The sequence below is a fragment of the Anolis sagrei genome, chromosome 4 (genome assembly GCF_037176765.1).
Source record: "Anolis sagrei isolate rAnoSag1 chromosome 4, rAnoSag1.mat, whole genome shotgun sequence".
In the NCBI taxonomy this organism is placed as follows: Eukaryota; Metazoa; Chordata; class Lepidosauria; order Squamata; family Dactyloidae; genus Anolis; species Anolis sagrei.
Genome location: NC_090024.1, coordinates 137,983,886 through 137,996,000, shown reverse-complemented (window position 1 = coordinate 137,996,000; position 12,115 = coordinate 137,983,886). Strand labels below are relative to the sequence as shown.

At 40.3% G+C, this 12,115-nt stretch overlaps 1 protein-coding gene across 6 annotated transcripts in view; it reads right to left on the bottom strand.

Moving 5' to 3' along the window:
* The window catches only part of KIAA0232 (KIAA0232 ortholog), a 47,669-nt gene extending 36,375 nt beyond the window's left edge, over window positions 1-11,294 (bottom strand). For all 6 annotated transcript variants that reach the window (XM_060774111.2, XM_060774115.2, XM_060774110.2 and 3 more), the window contains exon 1: window positions 11,150-11,294. The gene's annotated coding sequence lies outside the window, so the exon portion shown is untranslated. The remainder of the gene's footprint in view (window positions 1-11,149) is intronic.
* Between the last annotated feature and the right edge of the window lie 821 nt (window positions 11,295-12,115).

The following is a 12,115-nucleotide window of genomic DNA, read 5'->3' as shown; positions in this document are numbered from 1 at the left end:
ACTGTGATTTCGGTAGCATACTTAAGAGAAAGACTGAAATTGTCACCATGCTTCAGACAGATAGAAATCTATTCAAAGTCTTTGATTTTTAACATTAAACATATGCACAACTCTCCTATATGTTGGCCATGAAATAATAAAAGAGTTGATTTGAGGATGAAGGAAAGGCTCAGAGTCAAGTACTAGATGCTCCTTATAATCCCATAGTTGTTCCTAATGAAGTGTTAGAAACAGTGCAAACATTGTTTGCTAATGTCTAAGATATATTAACACACAAAAGTCTACTTTTTAACCAATAATATATTGGCAGGTAAAATGATAGCATTAATTAAATACCATATTTTACTGCAGAATAGTTGCATTTTCTAGGCCTGGGTAACAACGCAAAAATTTGTTTCTAAAATCAATTTGTATTTGGGGTTTTTTTTTTTTGTTTCGATATTTAAAATAATTACAAAATTTTCCTTTTAAAAAGTTCGATATTTACGAAATTTCGTAAATGGTAAAAAATTAACGAATCGATTTCCGAAACAATAACGAATCGATTCGTTAATGGCGGACGCGACCGCGAAATACGCTAAAAAACCTCCAAAAACTTCTGAAGCTTCCCTCTCCCTCTGTTCTTGACTGTTGGTGTGATATTATAATTTTTTTTCACTAATTAAACCATAAAACTGGCCCAGACATGCGGAAATAATAACGAAACGACCTCAGAACAATAACGAAACGAATACAATAATGAAATACGAAGCATTTACAAAACGTGTTTAAAAATTCGGTTTTTTTAATGATTGCTCCAGAATGGTTCGTTATCGTTTTGTAATTGGAAAAATTAACGAATTATTAACAAATTACGAATTAACGAAACGAAACCGCCCAGGCCTAGCATTTTCCCCTTTCTTCCCTTCAAAAAAGGGGGATGTGACTATTATGTGGTGAAAATGGGGGAGACCTACTGGACCTCCTACAGCTGGTAGCCAAAGGAAGCCTGCAGGCCCCGCCTGCCAGCATACGTAATAGTCGCACTCCTTGCACACACACCTGTCAGTTACACCTAAGAAGCCTCCCTTAGAGGGCGGCAGCCAAGGGAAGCCTCTTAACTCTCATGACTTCACCTGCCCACATGTCTGCTCCTCAGACCTATAGGGGCTTTCCTTGGCGAGGAAGCCCGCTAGCTCCAAGGGGCAGGGGCACGGGATGTGACTATTATGCAAAGAATTATAAAAGACAAAGAACTGGGGTCACAAAAAGGGGTGGGTGCAACTATTATGTGGTGGTGACTATTATATGAGGAACTACATTAAGCTAATTTTGTATTACTAGAGCTATGTTCCAGTTTCAGTATCGCCTCCTTAGTTTGTTCCCAAACTTGCAAAAAAGTTAATGTTCTATGCTTTGCAAAGTACTACTACATAGCATTTCCCTTTGTGTCAACAAAATATATGAACCTTAGCGTCATTTATTCGATCCTTGTAACCTTTTCTGAAGGACAGGAATCAGATTTATTCTCTCCTCATATCCTTATCCCACCAACATGTTAATATTATGATGAAATGTTTTTATTTTTAATCAGTCATAATATTAACTTCCTTGGCATATGTAAATATCATTAAGAATATCTGCTTAATGCATTCTGGTTATTCCATTGCATTTGTTCTTGCATTCAGAAGGACTAGCTAATATTGCTTCTTTTTTCAGGATCTACCTCAAATAATACATCTATTTCAGTTCTTTCAATAATTTATAAACATTTACTACTTATTTTGATTCTGATATGGCATGTAGACACAGCAATCAAACTACTGTGAGTTGCTGCACTTATAGTTTTTAATGTTTTTAGGGTTGCTTATAGAATGGTATTTTATTCTGCAGGAGTAAGAAATCTGTTTTAGTTCCAAAGCAACACTAATTTCCAAGAAATTTTAAAAGAGCCATGCCAGAGATAGCTAGCCTCCTAAAAAGTAGGACAATAAAAATAGACAACACATTATGTATTCTCATACTGCTGCAGATGCTTAAACACATACAGTACATACAAGTGAAAGAAGCTTGTAAAATTAATTTCTTTTTCTGGGAAGAGAAATGAAGAAGCAGCAACAATTCCCATTTTTAGAAGATACACCAGTATTTAAAAATATACCCTTTAAAGGCTGAACATGGGTTTTATTCTTCCTTCAAGTCTCCAAACCTCCATTCTGAAATAGGTTGGACAAGAGATTCTTCTCATGCATAGCTTTTATTTGCTTTCTGACTGACCAACTGACATCACTGATGACAGTAGCTACTTTGGTGGTCCACTGTGCTTATTAGCTAAGAATTTTAACAGGAAAACAACCTACCTCCTCCCACAACTCTTGTCATTATGGCGACTTTAGACCAAGGGTCCCCAAATGAAGGCCCATGGGCTGGATGCAACCCTCCAAGGTAATTTACCCAGCCCCTGCCCTAAACTTTAAACTTAGGGTCGCCCTAAGTCTGAAACGACTTGAAGGCACACAACAATAACAATGACTATTTCATCAGCCAAAAGAAGGCCCACACTTCTCATTCAAATACTGGTAAGTTTATGTTGGTTAAAAATGTTCTTCATTTTAAATATTGTATTGTTCTATCTTTTTTTATTTTTGCACAACAAATAAGATTTGTGCAACATGCATAGGAACTCATTCATGGTTTTTTTCATACTCTAATCTGTGCCCCCAACAGTCAGAGGGACTGTGAACTGGCCCTCGGTTTAAAAGGTTTGAAAGCCCCTACTTAGAATACACAAGCAAAGAGAATGGCACATGAGCAAACAGTTGTCCAAGTGTCCAACCATGCACCTTCAGCTGTCCACCCCCAGTGCTGAGAGATACTGATGGAGAAGAGACAGCTGCATAATATGTGGCATTCATGCAGCTGCTCCTCTTTGAGAAGCAACAGTTCCAGTTGGGACTCTCAGTACTTTTGAGTTCAGGCTGGAAGGCACGATCTTCATGTCTTTCTGCCTTGACCTGAAATTACACAGGACACTAACGAGGGTTAGTACTGCTGTGAGGCTAGCAGCTGCCTAAGCATGGGGCCATGCCCTCTACAGCTCTACTTCCTCACTATCAATTCACAACAGAGAAAGAAGAAAGACAGCTGCAGAGTTTATGGTATGTGCTCAGGTGGCAGCTAGTTTTAAGAGTCCTCAGCCAGCATTATAGTGAAGATAGAACTGGCTGGTTTATACACCACAATGTGCCTTTTGGACCCATTCCCAACATGACTATAAAAACATATTCCGAGGAAAGATATTGAGAAGGTATAGGTGCTATCATGGAAGTGGGAAAAACACAGTTAATACCATCTTATTTATATTATTGCACAATAAGAAAACAACATGTTTTCCATTCCTTGAAGAAAGGATGCCTAATCTTAAATGCAGTATATACTCATGTATCAGCCAAGGTCAGGTTTTGGAGCCAAAATTAGTTTTTCTTTATATTTTGAGAGTAATGGTGGCATGTGACAAACAAATATTTTCATTTCCATTTGAAAATGCATAGAATGAAAATACTTAGGAAAACCTAAAGTAAAGTAACTGTTAAAATTACTGTATCTATACAAATACAAATTAATATGACTGAGGAAAAAAGGAGTAAGAATACAGCCCGGAAGAGTGGGGGTAGGAGAGAAGAACAAGGACAACAATCAACTTGTAATAAAGGACCTAGCAAAAAGGTCAGTGACAAGATGTAGAGATGAGAAGCACTCACACTCCATTACCTCTCCCTAGCCAGCAATGTGGGGGAGCCAGTTTGGGCACTTGAGGTGCAAAGGAGCATTGATGGCTATTTTTATAAAAGGCTTTCATCATAAGCTTCTCTAATGAGACTGAGACCATAATTATTAATGAGGTACACAGGCTTTTACATTAAGCACCTATTAAAAATGGCCAGTCTTGTTGAAAATAAGTTTATGCAATAAGTCCTTGGCAGCTGTCACTCAGCTCTTTTTTAAGCGCTCAAAGTTGCTCCTCCACTTTGCTGATGACTTCCACTGAAAGCAAGGGCTGCTTTTTTCTCTCTGATTTGGGCATGGGAGAGGTAATAAGGTGAGAGCATGTCTTACCTCTTTTCACTGCTGTTGCACTGGGTATATTTCAATACTGACCAGTGTATAGGTTCACTCAATTTGGGGTAGGTGGTGACCTTTGGAGGGAGAAAATTAATTAACTAATTAATTTAAATTAATTTAGGCAAAAAAATGAAATGTAAAGATACAGAATGGGGGACGCATGGCTCGACAGCAGTACATGTGAAAAAGATCTGGGAGTCCTTGTGAACAAGTAAAACATGAACCAACAAAGTTGTGTGGTGGCAAAAAAAGCCAATGGGATTTTGCCCTGCATAAATAGGAATATAGTGTCTAGGTCCAGGGAAGTCATGCTACCCCTCTATTCTGCCTTGGTCAGACCACACCAGGAATACTGTGTCCAATTCTGGGCACGGCAATTGAAGGGAGATGTTGACATGCTGGAATGTCTCCAAAGGAGGGCAACTAAAATGATCAAGAGTCTGGAGAACAAGTCCTATGAAGAGCGGCTTAAAGAGCTGGGCATGTTTAGCCTGCAGAAGAGATGGCTGAGAGGAAACATAATAGCCATGTATAAATATGTGAGAGGAAGTCAAAGGGAGGAGGGAGCAAGCGTGTTTTCTGCTGCCCTGGAGACTAGGACATGGAACAATGGCTTCAAACTGTAGGAAAGGAGATTCCACCTGAACATGAGGAAGAACTTCCTAACTGTGAGAGCAGGGGAACTCTCTGCCCTGGAGTGTGGCGGGGGCTCCTTCTTTGGAGGCTTTTAAATAGAGGCTGGATGGCCATCTGTCGGGGATGCTTTGAATGCGATTTTCCTGCTTCTTAGCTGGGGGTTGGACTGGACAGCCTACAAGGTCTCTTCCAACTCTATGATTCTATGATATAAATTAATGACTGAATGGTGGGCCAGCACATATAGAACACTGAGTTTACTCACAGGGTTATGAATCTGATTCAAACCAATGCCTCTCCAGAGGCAAAATTCCCAATGATAACAATTATAGCAGGGCTAGGCAATTCTCATGATCCCTGAACTAATAATGCCGATTGGAGCATATGAGAGCTGCAACCCAAAACAATTGGGGGATGTTTGTTGTTCTTGTGTGCCTTTGGGGTGACTCTGACTTATAGCAAAGTTGGGGGGGGGGGTTGGCATTTTTTTTGGCCAGAGAAGATTTGCTATTGACAAAAGGCTGGGCAAGTGTGCCTAAGAGACGCTCAGTGAGACTTGTCCAAGGCTACCTACTAGGTTTCTATCCTGATCTCCCAAAGTTTCAGCCCAACACCCATGTCAAAAAAGAAAGCCTGATTTTGCCATTTGATATGAGGGATAGCATTTTACTATGTTACTATATATAATAGGACTTGTGCATCCATGGATTGTGTTATCAATGGTCCTGGAATTAAACCCCATTGGATACCAAGGACTCATAGTAGTGTATTTTAGATACCAATTATAATCCAGCCTAGTTTAGACTAGTTATGCATAAAACACGTACAGAAATAAAAACAATTATAGAAATATTGAGGACAACTAAAGTTTTTTACGAATTTGCAATACTTGGCAGCTTTGTCCTATGAATGTATATTTAGAAATCAGCTCCTCGAAATTCACTGCTTTACTGCTAGGTAAGTATGTATAAGTAGCTTACGCCAGCTTTACTGTGGAGAGAGAGGAAGTAGTTCTGAAGAATTTAGCTTCAAATCACTCTACTGAATACACATGCATATTCCTCTTAGTTGCATTACAAGGATTTAATATTTTGATTTCTAAAACATGAATTTCTCTTATATGTATCTTAAAATATATTCATGTACAATAACCATTTGAACCATTTAAATTATATTGTTTAAAATTACACAACTTAAAATGACAGTTTCTTAACTACCACAAATAATAATATTATTACCATATATTTTCTTTGGTTTTTGTAATAACACCAAAATATGAACACTATTCTTATACCTTTAAAATGCTGCTATAATGTTGGATGTTTACTATATTCTTTTCTTTTTCATTTTTTCTCCTTTGGCAGAAAACATATACAAAGACATATTCCCAATTACATCATCATCTATTTAGCTAACTTAAGATCTAGGATCCTTGAGTTCCCTCTCTCAAGTGTGTATACTTTAAGCATTTTAATAAGGGTGTATCTACACTGCAGAATTAATGTACTTTGACACCAACTGAACTGCAACAACCCGATGCTAAGGAATCATAGTTGTTTCACAATGTTTTCACCCTATTCTGGTAAAGAGTGCTAGTGATTCTTCAACTACATCTCCCATGATTCCATAGCACTGAGCCATGGCAATTGAAGTGGTATCCAACTTAATTATATAATATAAATTAACCCTAAGATTTAAATTACGTTGTCTCAACTAGAGTAGACCTACTGAAAAAAAAACAACCCACTGAGATAGTTACGTAAATCCCACCAAATCCATGTATCTGCCTTAACTGGGACAAATAATAGGATTCTACTATGGGTATTAATCAATTCTTACTGCTTTATGCCAATAAAAAGGAATGTCAAGTTTTAATAACATATATGATTTCTAACATTAGGTTTTATAAAGAATGCATTTAAATTTCTCCCTGAGTTTCTTTCTCTGGCAAAACATTTTTTCTTCAGTAGCAGTAAGAGACTAAGTAACTGCATGTTATCTCGGATTTAGAAAGACTTATCTCATTCTAATCTTTTTCTGGCTGTCAGTCATTGCTGATAAAGTGCATGCAGAAATCAACAGTAAAAATTAAATACTAATCTATTTCAATGAATGCTCATTCTATTTACTCAGTAGTTTTTTTTCCTAGTATTACATGTATGCAGATTTGTGATTCTAAAGAAAAGTGATCTGCATAAGTTTTCTGAGTTAGTGATGGGCCTCAACCTACATAAAGCCAAAGCTACTATATTTAACTGCCCTTAACATACCTTATCAACATTCACTAATTATATTTTTCCAGCTTTGAAATGTTATCACATCAACCCAACTTGTCCCACAGAAAATACCACTACACCAAGTTACTCTGGATGCTGGATCACGGGTGCTGCAATTAGAATTCAATGCAATGCCAGAACAAACTGCACCCCAGTATGCAGGTTTTGTCACAATTTCCTTGATCATTCCCCATCTTTAATGACCAGTGACACTATGAGTATTGAGAGTTGAGGAAAGACATTTTTTCAATAGTGGTGTTCTCCCCGCCCCCCTCAACATTTTAAGAGGGCATGGTATAACATGTAAATATTGTTGAAGCCATTCAGTGGAATTGATGAGATTAGCTCCAAACCATCTGCAGAGAGAAGAGATGGTAAAATGTAGTATTTCAGCTACAGAAGAAGAATAAATTAGGTAGACAAGCAATACTAAGAGAATATTAATTTATCTATCTATCTATCTATATATTAAAGTATGCATCAATAAAAAAGTATCATTTCCAGACATATGCTGAAAGTGACATGAGAAAAAGCTCTTGAGATACAATATACGTATAGTTATTAAAAATGCAGGAAACCTGAAATGAGATTGGAAACTCATCTTACTATGGTAAGATTTTGAACATATAACACATCTGCACTTCAAACTGCATTTCTGTTTCTCATGTATGCATACTAACAGCATGACAGAAGCTCAAATGAACTTTAAATATGTATGGCATTGGCTCAGTCATGAGCTGGATCAATTACATTCTTAGAGTAGGCTGATTTCTTCCAAATAATTATATGCTTTACTTAACATGGTAAATTATGTACTTCACAAGTAGAAAGCAACCCCCACTTAAAATCTAATTATTTCAAGACAGAACATCCCAAACATTTTGCCTTTTTACACATTCTATTTGTATCACAACCACATTGGTTGGTTTCTTGTGTGAATTTCAAACCAGTTTTGTTTGATGTGATATGAGACTCTGCATATGCTCAGATGCAGGTGCTTAATTACTAAGAAAAGGAAATAGCATTTTTCAGGATTGCCTGAAATCAATGCCATCTGTCCTTAGAAACCCTGCTCTCATTCTGATCCTGTGCGTTGGGATACATCCACATATGTATTCTTTAAAAAGTGGGTTCACACAGACTGAGATATGTTTTAACTGCAGCCCTTCGAGCTATGCTCCTTGAACCTCTCTCTTTCTATGTGTGTGTGTGTATGTATACACACACACAACCCGCATATCTGCAGGGGATATATTCCTGGGATTTGCATGGATACTTGAAACGATGGATATAATAGTGATTAGGTTCTTGTGGGGTTTTTTGGGCTATAGAGCCATGTTCTAGAGGCATTTCTCCTGACGTTTCGCCTGCATCTATGGCAAGCATCCTCAGAGCCATGAAAGCCTTCGACAATAATAGTGATTATTATTGACATGAAGAACTGTTGGCCCAAAAAGACCACAGAACCACACTGGAGGATCTAAAAAGTAGCTAAGGGCAACAAATACAGTGGGAAGTGGATAAATGAAACAATGTATGCCAGTCACGTGGATATGGAGGTTGTACTGTATATTCCAAATTTCAAGGCCTAATAGTGAAAACTAATGTTGAGTTCTAGAACAAATTCATCCACCACACATCTTATTATTTATGTACATTGTACACAGGTAGCAGGGGTAAGCAAGCACTGACACAACCAGGTATAGTTTCATCTTCAATTCTAAACCCCAAATCAGAAAAAAAAATTACAAAACATTGTCAGATGGATAAGCAGTTCTTACTTTAGGGTCACGGAAAATTATTCCTTTGAATTATTAAGACAGATATAATAAGAAATACTATGTTTTATTCCTCTATATTCTCTTCAATCTTGTAAAGTCCAAAACTTTCTCAACCTATTTAAAATAATTAAACTGGAACATTTTAAAAAATAAATCCCTTAGGATTTTAGAATCTTCTGCAACACAGCCTCTTCTTATAACTTACACCCATGTTCTAAGGTATTTTAAAGAGGATATATCACAAGACAGAAAACGTACTATCCAATAATAGCATTAGGATTTCTTAGTGCATATATCCACCACCGCTTCAACACTGACCATTTTGTGCAGTTCAACACTAGTATCAAACTGGGACAGCTAGATAACAAACTCCTGTGAAAGAAAACCCTTAATGTGCACTAGTGCTGTGGTTTGTGAAATTACTATCTGGGCATCAAACTGGTTTCAGGATTTCCTATGTCATTATCTGTTCAGCAAAACCATTTTTTTTTCAATACCAGTTTGCAACTGACTTAAATTATCAATATAGAGGGGGCATTACATCAACAGAGCCTTTGGTGTTAGGAATTGTGGGAGTTGAAGTCCAAAACACCTGGAGGGCGGAAGTTTGCCCATGTCTGCTTTACATTTGTGATCTCTGTGTTGTTTTGAATATTTCACTTGCTCTGTATCACTTTGAGGGCCCTGGGAAGCAGGGAAGCAATATATCTATCTAGATCAGGCATGGGCAAACTTCGGGCCTCCAGGTGTTTTGGACTTCAAATCCCACAATTCCTAACAGTTGTTAGGAATTGTAGGAGTTGAAGTCAAAACACCTGGAGGGCTGAAGTTTGCCTATGCGTGATTTAGATATATAGATAGATATCACAAAGATATAATTTTTCCATTCAAATATTTGTTTCTAGTCTGGGTAAATGGTCTGCACTTTAGGACTTTTGGGCAACTTCACCACTCCTCTGGTGTACCACAAATTAGTTCATATATTTGCGCAAATAAGCAAACTTGCAAAAGCATTTTGTTCTTAAGTAAAAGACTTCACTAAGCACAGGCTTCATTTAGGCCATTGTAAAAAAAAATCTTGGAGGTGTCTACGGAAATGGAGATGAGCACCACACCCGAGTTGAACATGACTGGACTCAATGTCAGGGAAAAACATTTACCTTTTAACCTTAAAAAAATTACTCCCGCTATTATTATTAACATTGTAAACCACTACTTCCTTAACCTCCAGGTCATGCCTCAACAATCTTCCATTACTGATTTAACTCCCAAGAAACGTCAGGGGAAAAAGTAAAATAAGATCATTAAAAAGAGTACTTTTTGACTTGACTTCCTCAATGAACACAGTGCACTTAAAACTGAACATTAATTAAATCTCAAACTCACTCACACAGGGACAGCTTAAAACAGGGGTCCCCAAACTATGGCCTGTGGGCCAGATGCAGCCCTCCAAGGTCATGGACTTTAGACTTAGAGCTGAAACGACTTGAAGGCACACAATGATAACAATACTATTTACCTTGACCCTTATCAGTCACAAAGCAGGCCCGCAGTTCCTATTGAATTTCTGGTATGTTTACGTTGGTTAAAACTGTTCTTCATTTTAAATATTGCATTGCCTTTTGGCACAAAAAGTAAAATATGCAGTGTGCGTAGGAATTGGTTCATGTTTTTCTCTCTCTCTCAAACTATAGTCAAACTAAGTTTGCGGTGCCCCGGCCCAAACGAATCGCTCCACCTTGAGGCAGATGCCCGAGCGGCCCTGTGCAGCCTCCTCCGCACTAGGCCCAAAGCCAAGCAAGCCCTGCTCGACCGAGAGGCGCAAAGCCCCGTCCACGGGAGCAAAGCCTTCCTCCACTGCAGGAGCCAAACCTGCCGCGGGGGAGGACACGAAACGTGAGCAAAACCACAAGGGCGTCGCTGGAGGAATGAAGAAACACTCCCAATTATTTGCGAAACGAGCCTGGCTCGGAAAACACGTCCGAGAAAAGAAAAAACCCCAACCAGAATGGAGGCCACCTGCCGGGAGGTGAGAGAGGCCGGAATGCCCTTCGCCGGGCCCTCTGGGCGCCGCGGCAGGCAAACGCTACCTCAGGCTCCTGTCGGCCCCGGCTTCCGCGCCTCACTGGGCCTCGCGGCGCCAAAAGCCCGTCGGGCACCGCGAGGAAGGCCTCAAGGCCCACTCGGGCCTACCGGGCCTTCCTGTCCGGCTCGGCCCTGCCCTGTCCTGTCCTGCCGGGGCCCTGCCGCGCTGTAGGCCTCGCCCAAGCCGGGCGGGGAGAGGAGCCTGAGGGGCCGCCTCACGCCCGGAGACCCCTCCCGCCGCCTCCGGGGGCCTCCCCAAGGTCGTCTTACCTGCCGGGGCCTCTGGCGACCCGTCCCGAGTCAGGCGGCGGGACCGAGCCGGAATTTGCCCGGAGAGGCGTTACGTAAACCGGCGCCGGCCCCGCCGAGGGGAGGAACAGCGGGATGGGCGGGGCGCCCTCTCCGACCACTGCGCATGCGCAATGCGGCCGCTTGGCCCCGCCCCGTATCCTTCCGCTCAGAGGCCTCCTTGGAGGGCGGATTTGGCGGGGCGGGGACAGCCCTCAGGGCCAGGCCAAGAGCGCTTCCTTGTCCTTAAAGGGGAAGAAGGGCGGCCTGGTTGGAAGCCTTGCTAGGCCCCGTTTACACTGCCATACTATGTCGGGTGAAAGTGCATTATACCATCGCTGTATAGACTCATTCTGTCCCAGTGTAGGTGGAGTCTTCGGGCCCTTCCACACAGTCCTATATCCCAGAATACCAAGGCAGAAAACCCCACAATATCTACTTTGAACTGGGTTATCTGAGTCCACACTCAGACAAAGTGGGATTTTCTACCTTGCTGTTCTGGGTTATAGGCCTGTATGGAAGGGCCCTTAGACCCCTTCCACACAGCTGAATAAAATCCCATATTATCTGCTTTGAACTGGATTATATGGCAGTGTGGTCTCAGATAATCCATTTCAGATATTTTGGGGTTTTTTGCCTTAATATTCTGAATTATATGGCTGTGTGGAAGGGCCCATAGGCTCCTTCCACACAGAAGTATAAAATCCACATTGAACTTAGTCTGCACTCCCATATAATCCAGTTCAAAGAAGATACTGTGGATTTTACAGAGTTGTATAGAAGGGGCCTTATATGCTGTCATGGGGCCCTTCCTCACAGCCCTATATCCCAGAATATCAAGGGAGGAAATCCCACATGATCTGAATGTCGTCTCAGATAACCCAATTCAAAGCAGATATTGTGGGATTTTCTGCCTTGATATTCTGGGATATAGGACTGTGGAAGGGC